We start from the raw sequence: 18,207 nt of genomic DNA on the forward strand, positions 1-18,207 counted from the left end.
GTATGGGCGTAAAAGAACATGTAGGAATTGTATGTGGAATGCATTGTCACAATTGAGCATCGCCCTCAAGGTCAGTAGTCGTGGTGAGGAGTGGATAGCTTCATGGATATAACAAAACTATTACATATATGCAAAGGAAAATGTATATGTTTAAGCATGGAGATTTTACATGTTAAAACGAACTTGTAGAATCTAGATTCCATAAGTGAGTCATTTAATTAGCTTACTAGTCCTCACTCTTCTAAGACAAAACTATAAATACATTTTATGTTTGTTATATGAAGAGATCAAGTAATTATATATCCTCCTATAAATGTGTTTAAAGGATACACTACGGAAAATCGAATTTTCATGCCCAATCGCAAAAGTCCAAACAAAAGATTTTGGAGGATATATCATTACTAAAACATATTATTATGAGTGAATGGAGTGGGGCGGGAAAGTTTCATGTACCAAAGAACACAATACTAAGGGTGCGGGAAGAGGGCTGTAGGAACCAAGTACGGGGAGGCTTCCCCATGTAACACCCTTTTTCGAGTCGTTTCAAAATTCGGTGTCGTGACCCGAAGATCAAGCATCATAAGGCTTTAGTCTTTGGGGAAAGAGAGGTTTAGACCCATTTGGATGTGGATAATGTAGATTACGTGATCCAAGAGTTTGGTTTGTGTTTTGGAGTCAAAGGGTAAAATAAGAAAAGTGGTGTTTCAGACTTCTTTAATGAATTAAGGGTTTTAGTTTGATGCGTTTTAAGTCAAAAGTAATTACATAGGGTTGTAAATCTCCTCAAGACCTTTCTGTGGATATAAGGACCATCAAAAATGGAGTTGGAACGAAGAAGTTACGACCGCTAGAAGTTACGAAGATATTGGGGTACGCCGGGTATGCTGGGAATAAAGGGCCTACACTCTTGGGTAGGCGTGATCGCGGATGACCAACCCAATACCCTGGTCATACCTGGAGTATGTTGGGCGTATGCAGGTTAGATGTAAACCCTAATTTTTGGTATTGGACCATATTTAAAGACCTCAACTCATTTTCAACCTTCATTATCTTTAACCTCTATCCCCTCTAACCCTAAATTCAAAACCCTAGCCCCATTTGGAAAGATATTAAGCCTTTAAGTGAATTTTTTTTGGATTTTAGTGCATTTGGAAGAATAAGAACTCCTTGGAGAAGTGTTGGTTGTATTGGAGCTTGTAGACTCAGAACTTGTTCACCTTGATCTCTCTTCAGGAGGTATAAAGCTTGAATCTTGATGATGCATTTGATAGATTTAGATAATCTCAGGTGTTACGAGCTTTTGGTGACTTTAGTGAATAAAGTTTAGATCTTGTATGTTTGTATCCTTGTTATGGATAAAGTTGGAAACTTTATGCATCTAAACTTCATATTGATGAAGATCTAAAGTTTGGAGACTTGGATAATGCATTAAGTTGAAAAAGATGCACTTTTGGTCCCTTTGAGACTTAAAGAATAGATCTTGGGTGTTGTCACACCCCAAAACCTAAACGGCGGAAACGTTCTGGGGCTAAGGATGTCATGTACAGTATCACAACAATGCATAATAGTAAGACAAGCAACAACATCATCCATTGCATTAATGATATAATTTAATACAAGTGTGTTCTGTATAGTTTATAAGACACCAAAACTATGAATTCAAAATTAGAGATGACTCTTGAACATGCTCCATCTTCTCAAAACCTGGCATCGGTACCTGTCTACTGATGACCTGAGAATACAAGTTATTTTGAAAGCATAGATCAGCATTAAAGCTGGTGAGTTCATAAGTATTTTAGTGTCGTTGCTTGTATGAAAGTGTTTGTAAATGTTTGTAAGAGTTTGTAGTAAATGTTTGTATCTCCTATAAAATCCTATATTTTCTACTAAAAGTAATCTTCTACCAAGGCCCAAATGTTCTGTGTGTTGTATTGTTTGTAAAAGTGTATCTTTCCCAAGTATGACTATCATTACCAAAATATAGTTTACATTACCATTTATGTGAGAAGATCACAATGTGAATGCAATAGGAAAATAATGATGTACAGTAGTATTGTATGTATGTAACTACCAATGTACTAACTACCTTAAACCAGTTTGTTAATTAAGGTAAAATGTGATATGATTGTAACCATACTTGATAGACTAGTATAACACGACGCTCTAAGGCATCGAAATGGTATGACGTTAGTCACCTGTAGACCTGCAGGTCCCACTGTAGCTAGCAGCAAAGTGTAGGATAGTCAATCCTATATAGATCTATACACCAACTCACGCTCTCCCTCCAGGAGACTCTGGTTGCAAAATGTGACACAACAGTAGATTTCTATGCCATGAAGTAGTGGCTCACATTAATGTTATAGTGTTCTAGTGTTTGTATGGTATGTTCTAGTGTATTGTATGTTCTCTCTATCTAGTATGTAGTATGTTCTCTAGTGTATAATGTGTAGTATGTATTGTTTCTCGTTATAGTATGTTCTATCTATTTCTCTTTATAGTGAGTACTGTTTCTCGTTATAGTATGTACTGACTCATGTATGAACTGACTCTTTGTATGTTTCGTTGTTCTAGTAATAGTATTAGTAACTTCCTAAACTATACCTATTATAGTTTACTAGTAATGCTGTCTGTATGAATGAACATGTTTGTACACCTATGCTACCCAAAGGTATTGAACTGAATGTAGAACTTTAATATCCATATACATACACATAATATATAACTAAGATTCAAACGACCTTCAGACAAACAACCGAATACCCTAAGTCCACAACCAAACAAGGAACAAGAAATAAGGCGAGTTATCAGTCGTAAGTCCTTTCAATCCTACTTATATAACTATATCTATATAGACATGATTTGTTAACGTATAAGTTTAAAAGAGTTTAAATAAAGTATTTAATATGCAAAAGAGTTTATAAAACGATTTAAAGCAGTTTGTTTGATATCACAGCTTTGAAATATAAGAAAGCCATTTGCTTGATAGTTATTAATCACATGTGATTGATATAATAACTATAATGTTTCTACTTGTATTCTCCCTTCCCATAAAAGCATTTAAAATCATTTAAAAGGTAAGTTAAAGGGGTATGAACTCACCTGTAGTGAGTGGTTTGGATGAACGAGTGGTGTAGCATGCTAAGTGTCAAGTGAAGACTTGCGCACACACACGGATCCTATTTAGCATAAAATGACACATATATGCATATAATTAGTACTTATACAACTAATCATGTAAGGAACACACCCTAGGACTTAGGAAACACTTAGGTTGAAGTGTTAGAAGTACAAAGGGTTGAATCTAAGGAGTGTATGGCCACACAATGGTGTTTACGGCCAAGGAGTTCATGGCCATATAGTTTACGGCCTCATGATTTTACGGTCGCAAACTCATGATGATTTGTGCCAAAAGGTGTTTTAAGGTCCTAAAAACCACAAGGAAGTGTTCTAGACTCAAAACTAAGCCTTAGGAAGGAGTTATGGTCCATATGCACCTCTAACTAGGGTTTACGGCCAAGGGATATGCTCTTGGCCATAAACACCTCTTATTCTTGGGAAATGGATGATTTCAAGGTGTTTAACATGTGTTTCAACTAGATATCGAGCATAGGGAAGTAATACTTACGATATAGAAGCTGAAAAGGTTATTTTGGACCAAAACACTAGTGTCTGTTCTTGGTGTTCTTGAAGATCTAACCCAAATGATGATGTTAATGGATTGAATCGATGGGTTATGCTAGTTAAGAAGATGTAGTAACTAGACAAGGGATAAAAGCACTTACATCTTTGAAGAAAAATGAAGATTCTTGATGATAGTTGAGAGCAAAACCCGATTTCATGGCTTGGAAATGGTAAAAGTGATGGAAAATGGCCATGTATGATATGTATAGCCAAGAGTTTATGGACACCATGAGTTTACGGCCGTAAACTCATGTGCCATGGCCGTAAACTCCTCATAAAGGGGTTTATGGCTTGTTTGTTGGTTTTGAACTTCAGTTGACACATCCAAACACTTAACCCTTTGATGTACTAGGCTTAAAATGCTCAAATAGACTCTAAACATGGCTAAAAGTTAGCAAAAACAAGTCCAACTTTGATTGATTTGATTAACTGTACAGGAAAGAAATTTCGGGTAGTCACATCATTCCCTCGTTAAAGATAATTTTTTCCCGAAATTAGAGTTTAAATGATTAAGCTATTACAAATAACTAAGCGAAAAGATGAGGATATTTCAATTTCATTTGATCCTCGCGCTCCCAAGTGAATTCAGGTCCTCACTTGGCATTCTAGCGATCCTTCACTATCGGGATACGACTTTTTTTTTCTTGACCTCTCTGTCCGTTATCTCTACAGGTTCTTCCACGAAGTTGAGGCTCTCGTTGATATCGATCTCGTTGAGTGGAATTACAAGAGTGTTGTCGGACAGAGACTTTTTCAAGTTCGAGACGTGGAAAGTAGAGTGTACGTTACTGAGTTCACGAGGTACTTTGAATTTGTAAGCTACAGGGCCAATTCTAGCGAGAATCTCGAAAGGCCCTACATACCTTGGATTTAGCTTTCCACGTTTTTCGAAGCGTATCAAGCCCTTCCAGGGTGAGACCTTCAATCGAACATGGTCGCCAACCTGGAATTCCAAAGGTTTCCTTCTTTTCTCTGCGTAGCTTTACTGTCGGTCTCTAGAGGCTTTCAATCGTTCATGAATTTGAACGATCTTCTGTGTCGTTTCTCGAATGATTTTCGGACCCGTGAGAGTGCTATCAAGAACGTGTCCTTTAGCTAACTGGGTGTCACCCACCTTAGCCAGCACAGAGGGGATATGCACTTTTTGCCATAGAGGGATTCAAATGGAGCAACCTTTATGCTCGTGTGATAACTATTATTGTAGGAGAACTTGACAAGGGGTAGATGAATATCCCATGTCTTTCCAAAGTCTATCACACAGGCTCGCAACATACCTTGCAAAGTTTGAATAGTCCTCTCACTTTTTCCGTCGGTTTGCGGATGGTAGGTTGTACTCATGTCCAACCTAGTTCCTAGGGAACTTTGTAGCAACTGCCAGAACCTCGAAGTGAATCTACTATCTCTATCCGAGATAATGGTTATGGGAACACCATGTAGTCGTACTATCTCCCTAGTGTAGGTTTTAGTTAGCTTCTCCATCTTGTGAGTTTCTTGGATGGACAGGAAGTGTGCAGACTTGGTTAACCTGTCTATGATCACGCAAATGGAATCGAGACCACCTGTTGTCTTGGGCAATCTGGTTATGAAGTCCATCGTTATCCGTTCCCATTTCCATTCAGGTATCTCTGGTTGTTGAAGTAAACCTGATGGTTTGTAACACCCATCAACATTAGGTCAATAACAATCACATGTGATTCTGCTAATCATGTAATGTGATAAATATACTATGTATTTCATGATAAATTCTAATACAAATATGAACTTTCTTTATGATACAACTTAAAGTATACATCCTTACGATTCCAAAAATATAGAGAATGTCTGAATCTGACTTCGCATAAAGAAGTTATGAGAAACCAAACACTATAAATCTCTATAATAAGAGGAATATAAAATAGACTTAGAATTAGCAATTTAAGTCTAAAAGAGAGTTTTAGTACTCGTAAATACCTATGTGTACATATAAAGAACGTCAAAAACGGAGTTTGTACGTAAAAGTTATGGCCTTTCGAATATTCAGCTTTCAGAAACCCTAAGCTAACTAAATTCACGACGTGAGCTTTATGACACTCACGACGTGAGGAGTCATTTTGCCACATTTCAGAATCTAGAAGGTTTGACGAGGCTGTGAGGGGATAGGATCCAAACTCACGACGTGAACAAGGTGTTTTTAACAACGTGAGGAGTCACATGGCCACCTTCCGAAGATAGGGACGCAAATGGCAAGTCTACGGGGTGATCAGGCAAGACTCACGATGTGAGCCTTATGACACTCACGATGTGAGAGTCCAAAATACCTACTATAAATAGCAGGTCCGACTTCAGCCATTCTTACACCAAAACTTCTTCCCTTTCTCTCCTTTGCTGATGCCATCTTGCATCACGAGCCTCGACGATCTCGCACGCTGACCGTTTTGCTTAGATAACATAAAATCATGCTACTAAGGTGAGTTTCACGGCCCCACTTTCTAATATTTCGGGGGGAAACGCATGCTAGTTATTATATATATATGTTATTATTATGTCTATATGATAGTATATAGTTACGATAACCGGGATATGATTGTTCTAAATATAATATTTTTATATATACAAGTAATATCAACTTATTAGTATGTTAATTTACTAATGTATTAGTATGTTAAATTACTAATGTAGATTTTGAGTTATACTTAGGATTCTATATATATGTTTTGTGCGATATAGTTCTGATGTTATATTCGGAAGTTCTATATGTTAAATTATGAAGTATGTTGCTATTGATAGTTTTATGTCAAGATAAAACTAGGAACGTTGTATGTTGTTATTGTTAGTTTTATGTCAAGATAAAATTCGATATGTTATATGTTGTTATTGTTAGTTTTATGTCAAGATAAAACTAGAAACGTTATATGTTGTTATTACTAGTTTTAAATAAAGATAAAACCTAGTTTTACTTCAAGATATAGTTGTTATATTGCCTAAATATTATGAAGTTAGGAGTAATGTTTAAAAGCATAGTCTAGTAACTTAGGGTTTTAGACATGAAGATGCTTTTGTTGTTAGAGCTACAGGAAGCCATCAAAGTCTACATGAGTAATTGTATTTATCAACTAAGATTGGGGATCTTAGCGGAAATCCTCTGAACTGTAACCGTTAATCCCGTGTGAGCGAGGAAGTCGTGTATAATTAGTATACGGGCTGACCATCCCACTTGTGACTGTTAGCTACAGTCAACCAAAAACAAGTGCTGAACTATCCTTTTATTTGTTATTGTTTCGGCGTCGATGAAGCGTACGGTGTTGCTTCTCATGTTAAATCATGAGTGAATTTGTTCTCATGGTAAATCATGAGTGTATTGTTCTATCAGAGGTATTATGTCATAGCAGCGGTTACAGGCTCATGGTAGCAAATTGTTAGAAACATTATACCTTGTCGTATACAAGTATTAATGTTAAGTATAAGTTTTCCCCTACTTATACCTTAAGATAAAGAAATGTTTAGGTATAACACTTAATTGATAAGTATACTATTATACCTAATGTTGGAGAGTCAAAATGATACTTTCAAAACTATACTTTTGAATGTGTAAAAATGTATTATTTTATGGAGTCAAAACCTGTGGACTCACCAACTTTATGTTGACGTATTTTAAAATGCATGTGTTTTCAGGAACTTGAAAAGTTGATATGATTCGAACAGGAGAAGTTTTACTATTATCTTTCTGTTTATTAAGAAATATGTCATAGTCGGATATTATGTAATAAATACTAGGAAAAAAATAATGTAACTTTCAATCATCAGTAAAGGTATGTATTTTCTTTAAGTATTGTTCAATGTATGTTATATAACTGTTATACAAAAAATAATGTTACCCTACCCGGTGTTTCCACCGATGGCCAGGGTGTGACAGATTGGTATCAGAGCTATTAACTATAGTGAACTAGTACTTTCTTAGGAAAGCAGATCTATAGTTTAGGGCTTACTCTATTAGGTTTACGTATATCCCTTAGCCTATAAATAAAAAGTATTATTAATTATACTACTGAAGGACTACTTACGGGAGCGGTGACATGGATAGACATGTCGATTTGGGTTGCTGGATTTCAGAACGGCTATATGCTAAAATGATCCTGCCCTTTCGACAGTCCTGACTGGACGGAGCCTTATCAGTTAGACCTGAAGTAACAAACAATAGTAAAAGCGTGAATACAATAAATAAGAATATAGAGTCATATATGAAGACTCAGACCCGCGATGAGAATACACCTTCATACCCGAAATGTTTTTGATCTCAAGGATTTAGATCAAATAATCCAACCAAAGTTTATATGTGCATAGATCCTATCACAACTAGGTGTAGGTGCAGAACTACATTTTATTATGATCAGATCGTATGAACTATTTAATCTGGGAGAAATATTTGATAGTCTAAACTCTTGGAGATCCAAAATGTATAGGAATCCGACATGGCACATTCACGAGAATGGATAATCATCGAGGATACGGATGAGGAAGAGGAATTTTCATTCCTTATGATGTTAGGCGATCCTTACTATCCTGTAACTCCAACCACCTTTCATCCAATACCTTCTGACGATGGAGCACCTTTACCCTCCAACGAATGGGAAGAGAGTGAACCAATGGAAGAAAGCGAATCCATGGAGGAGACAGAGTCCATGGAGGAGACAGAGTGAACCAATGGAAGAAAGCGAATCCATGGAGGAGACAGAGTCAGTGGCATCATCTATACCACCACTGAACACTCTTTACCGTAAAGTTCCAGGAGGAGTAAAAATGAAACGCACTGCACGTAAATCTATACCGATATGGCAAAAGCTGCCAAGATGTATGAGACTAGTCAGTCATCCCGACCACATCTCCCACATTCTTCTGAAGATAACACTTTATTTCAATTGTTTGAGAAAAGTGTGAAAATTGAAGATAAGATGGAAATTGTCAAAGGGAGGGCTACTCATCTCTCTGGAAGAGTGCGAAGGCTAGAAGGACAAAGGACACGAGATCAGGAATTGGTGATGGATGTCCACCATCGTATAAATTTTGCTTATAATGATATGATTACTCACGATGCCAGGATTGCAGAGTTAGAGCTCTACAATCAAATCTCAATAAATGAAGAACGCACGCGAAGTCTTGAGCAAAGAACTCAAGCACTTGAAGAGCAAGTGGTTAATGTCACTGACGTGCTGGGTCATCACTTAGGTTTCTGGTAGATAAGCTACAACTAGTGGTTATGTAAATAGAGAAATTCAGACTAGTTAAGGAGAAAAGAGGAAAGTTTATAGCAAGGATGTAGAAAACCTTGCAAATTTTGCAATGTTTATAGAAACTTTTCTCTTATAAACCTAAATAAATTGATGTAACCACTGGTAATAATATGAAGCATACGTTATAGTAATCATTATGTTGTCTATTATGTTTTACGCTGTGAATAATAACTATAGTATTTAGTACTCATGTATTAAATGATCAACAAAGCTCATAAAAAATCTTATTATTTATAATAGGAACTAAAACAAAATGCCTAGAAGGAGTAATCGGCTAAACCCTAACCGACCATCAGCACCACAACAACAAACACAACCACCGCCAGAAATAAACCCCTCAATAAGTACAGTGCAACTTGAAGAAATCATAGCTCAAAGAATTGCTATGGCTCTATCTAATGTCACAAGAGATGGAGTTAGAAATGAAGGCCATGTAGGGACCGCTAGAACATGTACCTACAAAGATTTTATGAATTGTAGGCCAAAAATCTTTCATGGAAATGAAGGGGTAGTGAATTTGACAAGGTGGATAGAAAAGATAGAATCCGTCTTTCAAATAAGCTTTTGTCCAAATGATTGTAAAGTACGATTTGCAGCATGTACTTTCACTGACGCAACACTTACATGGTGGAATATCCATGTGAATACAATGGGAATTGATACTGCAAATTCCATGAAATGGGAGGAGCTAAAAATAATGCTAGTAGAGGAGTATTGTCCTAGGGAGGAAATACATAAACTGGAACAAGAACTATGGACTCTAACCATAAAGTGTTCAAAGATAAAAGCTTATACCGCTAGATTTAATGATCTTGCTGTAATGTGTCCAGCACTTGTGACCCCTGAATATAAAAAGATTGAGCGATATATCTGGGGTTTAGCATCGCAAATCAAAGGCATGGTGATCGCATCAAAGCCTACGACTTATGATAGCACCAAGAGGATAGCTCATCAGCTAACCCTCACAGAGATCCAAGGAACAGAAGTGGTCTCAAAGGATGAGTCTCCCAAAGCTAGAACAAATAAGCGCAAGTTTAATAAGAAGAATCCCAAACAATCATCTGAGAAAAGACAAGAAGTGGCAACTAACTACACAGCCACAACAGCAGTACCTACTCAACCAAAGTCTGCATGGTGCTACCACTGCAACCGTCATCACCCAGGTGACTGTTTTGTTTGCACGAAGTGCAAGAAAAAGGGGCATATTGCTAGTTACTACATGAGCACAACACCTGCAACAATCAATCAGCAAACAAATACTGGAACAAGTCGTGATGAAGAAAGAAAGTGTTGTGAGTGTGGAGAGGTTGGACACATCAAGAAAGAAGGTCCAAAGTTAAGGAGTCAAGGAGGCATAGGGCGTGGTAGGGCATTTGTGATCGGAAGCAGAGAGGCTATCCAGGACCCTTCGGTTGTATCTGATACGTTTCTCATAGATAATCTATACGCTAGCATACTCTTCGACTCTGGAGCAGATCGAAGTTTTATAACTCTGACATTTAGAAAATTGTTAAGTCATAAGTCTAGCATATTAAAAGAAATCTATGAAGTAGAAATCGCTAACGGTCAAACTCAGAAAACACATGAAATCCTAGAAAACTGTTTGTTAACTCTTAATAACTACCTTTTTCACGTCAACCTCATGCCAATGCCTATCGGTAGTTTTGATGTCATAATTGGCAGGGATTGGTTATCTTCACACCGTGCCGAAATTCTATGTCATGAGAAAGCCATACGACTACCCTTACCAAACGGCGAAGCCCTGATTATCTATGGTGATAAGTCTGGGAAAAACCTCAAAGTCATCTCTTGTACCAAGACACATAAATATCTACATAAGAAATGTAGCGCATTCTTAGCCAACATTGTAGATAAGAGAAGAAAGATAAAAGAAATCAAGGACATACCTCAAGTATGTGATTTCCCTGACGTATTTCCTAAAGATCTACCTGGAATACCTCCCGCCCGACAAGTCGAGTTTCGAATTGACTTAATTCCAGGAGCAGCACCAGTAGCGAAATCTCCTTATCGGTTGGCTCCATCCGAAATGCAAGAATTATCTTGTCAACTACAAGAACTTCTTGACAAAGGCTTTATCCGACCAAGTTTTTCACCTTGGGGAGCACCAATCTTGTTTGTCAAGAAGAAGGACAGATCCTTTCGATTGTGTATTGATTATCGGGAGCTGAACAAGCTAACGATCAATAATCGTTATCCGCTTCCAAGAATTGATGATATATCCGATCAACTGCAAGGATCTAGCTACTACTCAAAGATAGATCTTAGATCAGGATACCATTAACTCAGAGTACAAGAAGACGACATTCCAAAAACAACATTTAGAACTCGTTATGGTCATTATGAGTTCTTAGTTGTGTCTTCTGGATTGACCAACACCCCAACAATGTTTATGGATCTCATGAATCGTGTTTGCAAACCATACTTGGATAAATTCATGATCGTATTTATCGATGATATATTGATATATTCACCAACCAAGGAAGAACATGGTCAACACCTGCAAATAATCTTGGAACTACAAAGAAAAGAAAAGTTGTACGCTAAATTCTCCAAATGCGAGTTTTGGATTAGAGAAGTATAATTTTTAGGTCATGTAGTTAGCAACGAAGGAATTCATGTTGACCCATCCAAAGTTGAAGCAATCAGGAATTGGGAAGCACCAAAGACGCCAACCGAGGTGCGTCAGTTCCTAGGACTTGCTGGCTATTATCGCAGATTCATAGAGAATTTCTCCAAAATAGCCAAGTCACTTACAACACTAACCCAGAAGGATACAAAGTTCAAATGGGAAGACAAATAAGAAGTTGCTTTTCAGAGTCTGAAGCAAATGTTGTGTGGTGCACCAATCCTATCCCTTCCAGAGGGGACAGAAGATTTCGTCGTATACTGCGACGCATCAAATAAAGGATTGGGATGTGTGTTGATGCAAAGAGGAAAAGTTATCGCCTATGCATCACGACAACTTAAGGTGCATGAGAATAATTACACTGCACATGATCTTGAATTGGGAGCGGTAGTTTTTGCACTAAAAATATGGAGACATTACCTATACGGTACTAAGTGTACTATTTTTTACTGACCACAAGAGTCTCCAGCACATCTTCGACCAAAAAGATCTTAATATGAGACAACGAATATGGGTCGAATTGTTGAATGATTACGAATGTGAGATTCATTATCATCTTGGAAAGGAAAACGTGGTAGAAGATGCCTTGAGCCGAAAGGAATATATTAAACCCCGTCGGGTACGAGCATTAACCATAACTATCCATTCTAACCTTGCCGCGGAAATTAGAGAAGCTCAGCTTGAGGCTCTAAAAGAAGAAAACATCAAGAACGAAGCTTTGCGAGGAATGGAAAAGCAACTTATACAAAATGATGACGGAACGCGAAACTTTATGAACCGAATTTGGACGCCTAAGTTCGGTAGAGTCAGGGACTTGGTCTTAGAAGAAGCCCACAAGTCCAGACATTCCGTGCATCCAGGTTTTGACAGAATGTACTTAGACATAAAAGTACATTATTGGTGGCCAAACATGAAGGTAGAATTTGCTACTTATGTGAGAAAATGTTTGACTTGTTCTAAAGTGAAGGCAAAACATCAAAAGCCTTTAGGTTTACTTCAACAACCGGAAATACCTGAATGGAAATGGGAGCAGATATCAATGGACTTCATCACTAAGTTACCTAAAACTCCTAGCGGGTTCAACACTATTTGGGTAATAGTCGATAGATTGACTAAGTCTGCCCATTTCTTACCAATTAAGGAGAACGACAAGATGGAGAAGCTGACTAGAGTTTATGTTAAGGAAATTGTTAGATTGCATGGAGTTCCAAGTTCTATTATTTCTGACCGAGATAGTAGATTCACTTCACGATTTTGGCAATCTCTACAAAAATCCTTAGGAACACGTCTAGACAGGAGTACAGCTTAGCATCAATAAACTGATGGTCAGAGTGAGAGAACCATTCAAACTTTAGAAGATATGCTCCGAGCCTGTGTAATAGACTTTGGAAATCCATGGGATACTCATTTACCGTTAATTGAGTTTTCCTATAACAATATTCATCACACCAGCATCAAGGATGCACCGTTTGAGGCTCTTTATGGACGAAAACGTCATTCCCCAGTATGTTGGGCAGAATTTGGAGATACATAGATGGCCAAAGAACGTATAGGCGATACCTTACATACTGGACCATAAATAATCCACGAGACAACTGAAAAGATCGTGCAAATTAAGGATCGATTAAAGGTTGCACGTGATCGTCAAAAGAGTTATGCTGATGTAAGACGTAAGCCTTTAGAATTCCAAGTTGGAGATAAAGTAATGTTGAAGGTCTCTCCTTGGAAAGGTGTAATTCGATTCGGTAAGCGAGGCAAACTAAACCCATAGTCTATAGAACCTTTTGAAATTCTAGCTAGAATTGGTTCTGGCGCATACCAACTCAAGTTGCCTCAAGAGCTAAGTAAGGTACACGATGTTTTTCACGTATCAAATCTCAAAATATGTCTATCCGATGACACTCTTGTTGTACCTCTCGACAAAATACAAGTTAATACGAAACTCAATTTTGTAGAAGAACTGGTTGAGATTATGAATCGAGAAGTCAAACGATTAAAGCAAAGTCGTATTCCCATAGTGAAAGTTCGATGGAACTCTTTATGAGGACCTGAATTTACTTGGGAGCATGAAGATCAGATGAAAGCAAAATACCCCCAACTATTTGACAAGACCTTACCCACAAGATCAATTTCGGGACAAAATTGTTCTAATGGGGGGAGAATGTAACACCCGTCAAAATTAGGTCAATAACAATCACATGTGATTATGCTAATCATGTAATGTGATAAATATACTATGTATTTCATGATAATTCTAATACAAATATGAACTTTCTTTATGATACAACTCAAAGTATACATCCATACGATTCCACAAATATATAGAACATCTGAATATGACTTCGCATGAAGAAGTTATGATAAACCAAACAATATAAATCTATATAATAAGAGGAATTTAAAATAGACTTAAAATTAGCTATTTAAGTCTAAAAGAGAGTTTTAGTACTCGTAAATACCTATGCGTTCATATAAAGAATGTCAAAAACGGAGTTCGTATGCAAAAGTTATGGCCTTCGAAGATTCAACTTTCAAAAACCCTAAGCTAACTAAATTCACGACGTAAGCTTTATGACACTCACGACGTGAGGAGTCATTTTGCCACATTTTGGAATCTAGAAGGTGTGATGAGGTTGCGAGGGGATAGGATCCAAACTCACGACGTGAACAAGGTGTTTTTCACGACGTGAACAAGGTGTTTTTCACGACGTGAGGAGTCACATGGCCACCTTCCGAAGCTAGGGACGTAAACGGCAAGTCTACGGGGTGATCATGCAAGACCCACGACGTGAGCCTTATGACACTCACGACGTAAGAGTACAAAATCCCTACTATAAATAGCAGGTCCGACTTCAGCCATTCTTACACCAAAACTTATTCCCTTTCTCTCCTTTGCTAAGGCCATCTTGCATCCTGAGCCCCGACTATCTCGCACCCTGACCGTTTTGCTTAGATAACATAAAATCACGCTACTAAGGTGAGTTTCACGGCCCCACTTTCTAATATTTGGGGGGAAAACGCATGCTAGTTATTATATATACGTTATTATTATATCTATATGATAGTATATACTTATAATAATCGGGATATGATTGTTCTAAATATAATATTTTTATGTATACAACTAATACCAACTTATTAGTATGTTAATTTACTAATGTATTAGTATGTTAAATTACTAATGTAGATCTTGAGTTATACTTAGGATTCTATATATATATATATATATATATATATATATATATATATATATATATATATATATATATATATATATATGTATATATATATATGTGTGTGTGTGTGTGTTGTGTGCGTTATAGTTCCGATGTTATATTCGGAAGTTCTATATGTTAAGTTATGAAGTATGTTGCTATTGATAGTTTTATGTCAAGATAAAACTGGATATGTTATATGTTGTGATTGTTAGTTTTATATCAAGATAAAACTAGAAACATTATATGTTGTTATTATTGGTTTTAGGTCAAGATAAAACCTGGTTTTACTTCAAGATATAGCTGTTATACTGCCTAAATATTATGAAGTTAGGAGTAATGTTTAAAAGCATAGTCTAGTAACTTAGGGTTTTAGACATGAAGATGCTTTTGTTGTTAGAGCTATAGGATGCCGTCAAAGTCTACATGATTAATTGTATTCATCAACTAAGATTGGGGATCTTAGCGGAAATCCTCTGAACTGTAACCGTTAATCCTGTGTGAGCGAGGAAATCGTGTATAATTAGTATACGGGCTGACCACCCCACTTGTGACTGTTAGCTACAGTCAACCAAAAACAAGTGATGAACTATCCTTTTATTTGTTATTGTTCCAGTGTCGATGAAGCGTACGATGTTGTTTCTCATGTTAAATCATGAGTGTATTTGATCTCATGGTAAATCATGAGTGTATTGTAGTCACTGAGTTGCTCAACCCACCATCATTGTCTCATATTGAGCTCCTTCTGGTCGAATATATGTTGTTGGCTCTTGTGGTCTATAAAGATAGTGCTTTTTGTACGATACAGGTAGTGTCTCCATATCTTTAGAGCAAACACAACTACTCCTAACTCAAGATCATGTGTGGTGTAGTTGACCTCGTGTGTCTTTAGCTGTCTTGAGGCATAGGTGATGACCTTACCTAGTTACCTCGTTGCATCAGAACACAGCTGAGCCATTGATTGGATGCATCGCAATAGACCATAAATTCTTCTATTCCTTCTGGGAGGGATATTATTGGTGCGGTGCATAAGGCTCATTTCAGCGTTTGGAACACTTTCTCTTGATTCTCTTCCCAGTCAAAGGCCACGCCCTTCTGGGTCAATGTAGTAAGCGGTTTCGTGATCCTAGAGAAGTTCTGAATGAACCTACGATAGTAGCCAGCGAGGCCTAGAAATTGACGAATTTTTGTAGGCGTCTTCGGTGCTGACCAGTTCTCAATGGCTTTGATTTCTGAAGGGTCCACATGAATTCCCTCTTCACTAACAACGTGACCCATGAATTCAACTCTTTGAATCCAAAACTCGCATTTAGAGAACATCGCGTAGAGCTTCTCTGATCGTAATGTTTCCAACATCTGACGTAGATGATTACTATGCTCTTCCTTACTACGAGAGTAGATAAGTATGTCATCAATGAACACAATGACGAACTGATCCAAGTAAGGACGACATATCCTATTCATTAAATCCATGAATACTGCAGGCGCATTGGTCAATCCGAACTGCATCACTACCAAATCGTAGTGTCCATAACGAATTCGGAAGGCTGTCTTCGGAACATCCTCCTCAAGCACTCGTAACTGGTGATACCCGAATCTTAGATCTATCTTCGAAAAGTAGTTCGCCCTTTGATGGTGGTCAAACAAATCGTCTATGTGAGGCAGAGGGTAACGATTCTTAACGGTGAGCTTGTTTAGTTCTCTGTAGTCGATGCACATACGAAACGATCTGTCCTTCTTCTTAACGAACAAGACCAGAGCTCCCCATGGTGAGAAGCTTGGCCTAATAAATCCCTTGCTGAGTGGTTCGTTAAGTTGACCGAACAGTTCCTGCATCTCAGTTGGTGCTAGACGATAGGGCGATTTGGCTACTGGGGTAGCCCCTAGTACTAAGTCAATTCTAAACTCGACTTGACGTTGTGGAGGTAATCCTGGTAGTTTTCTAGAAAAAATGTTGGGAAAGTCGCAAACTTCTGGGATGTTCTTTATGTATTTCGCATCTTGGCTCACATCGACAACATGAGCAAGGAATGCGCGACATTCCTTTCTCAAGTACTTATGGGCTTGAATGCTCGAGATGATACGAAGGTTCGTGCCGGGTTTGTCGCCGTATACAATTAGAATTTTATTAGACAACAGATTAAGGAGAACATCCTTTTCATAACATATGATGTCGGCACGATGTAGACTCAACGAATCCATACCGATAATGACGTCGAAACTTTTAATTGAGACCGGCATGAGGTCGATTGAGAATGAATGGAACGATGTAGACTCAACCAATCCACACCATCGTCGGGGACTTGGTTGATTGGCCTTGCCAAAGCTTTGTAGAAACGGGCAGTGTGCCTCTTCCTGTTGCAGTCAGAGGACTGCATTTCTCGGCAGGGTCCATTGTGGTGGAAGTTGCATTTGTTGCACTTTGGCAAACTCCCCGTGTACTACTTCACCAGTGCAGCAACTGCAGGTGCTATCGCAGCATGAACTGCTACGATCTGCTGCTTTTTGGCAGCTTTCTGTGCAACATTCTTCTTCTTGTCATCCCAGCATTTCTGCTTGTTATCAGCGGCTTTGGAGGGTTTTGAGATGGCTAGGGTTGTTGTTGACGGGGTACGGAATCCATGGTCAATGAGTCGTTGTGCCAATCGCTTGGCACTATCAAAGGTAGCGGGGATTGAAGCTAGTACATTCCCCTGGAATGGAGGCACAAGCCCCCAGATATACCTCTCCACCTTCTTTGCTTCAGAAGGGACCTTTCCCGGAAAGAGTGCTACCAGATCGCAGAATCTGGCAATGTAGGAGGCTATGTTAGAGCCCTTCATGGTTAGGCTCCAGAGCTCCTGCTCCAATTTTTGAACTTCGCCCCTCGGGCAGTAGTCTTCGATCATGAGCTCCTATAGAGCTTCCCAGCCGATAGCATTTGCCACTATAAGAGATAGTGACTTGACATGGCTATTCCACCATGTCAAGGCTCGGTCCTCGAAGGTGCAGGCGATAAACTTTACCTTACTCCCTTCCAGACAGGAGCAGATCTCAAAGATCGACTCCGTCTTTTCGAACCATTGTGAGAGGGAAATGATTCCACCAGTCCCATTGAAGGCCCTGGGTTTGCAACTAGTGAAGTCCTTATACGAGCAATATCTAGAGTGCACTGGAGTTTCGACAATAGTAGGAGGCACATAGGTCCCACTCCCGCTACTACCGTTTGAGGTGAATTGTGCTAAAGTTGCGGTAACAGCTGCATTCACAACAGCTTGAATAAGTGTTGGGTTGTGATGAGGAGGAGGTGGAGGTGGTTGCGTAGGAGTTATCGGAGGATTATGCCTCGTCACTCTTCGAGGAGGCATTGTTCAACTAAAAGTTTACAAAGATGAAAATGAAAGTAAGAATCAATTGA

This window comes from Lactuca sativa, chromosome 8 (assembly GCF_002870075.4).
Source record: "Lactuca sativa cultivar Salinas chromosome 8, Lsat_Salinas_v11, whole genome shotgun sequence".
Lineage (NCBI taxonomy): Eukaryota > Viridiplantae > Streptophyta > Magnoliopsida > Asterales > Asteraceae > Lactuca > Lactuca sativa.